We start from the raw sequence: 203 nt of genomic DNA, 5'->3' as shown, positions 1-203 counted from the left end.
CCCACACTTAAAACCAAGCATCGTCCTCGATGCTAAACCGGAGGATCAGTGGGAGGTACAACGATAAGCTCAGGCTCTGGCTGTGGGACCGGCTCCTCATGAGTCTCTGGTGGCTCTGTAGTGTCATGGGTATCCTGCTGGACTGGTGCCTCCGCAGCCTCCTCCTGATGATCCTGCTCATCGGAGGCCGGAGAGTCGGGAAG

The sequence above is a fragment of the Arachis duranensis genome, chromosome 5 (genome assembly GCF_000817695.3).
Source record: "Arachis duranensis cultivar V14167 chromosome 5, aradu.V14167.gnm2.J7QH, whole genome shotgun sequence".
NCBI lineage: Eukaryota > Viridiplantae > Streptophyta > Magnoliopsida > Fabales > Fabaceae > Arachis > Arachis duranensis.
Note: the sequence above shows the minus strand (reverse complement) of the source record.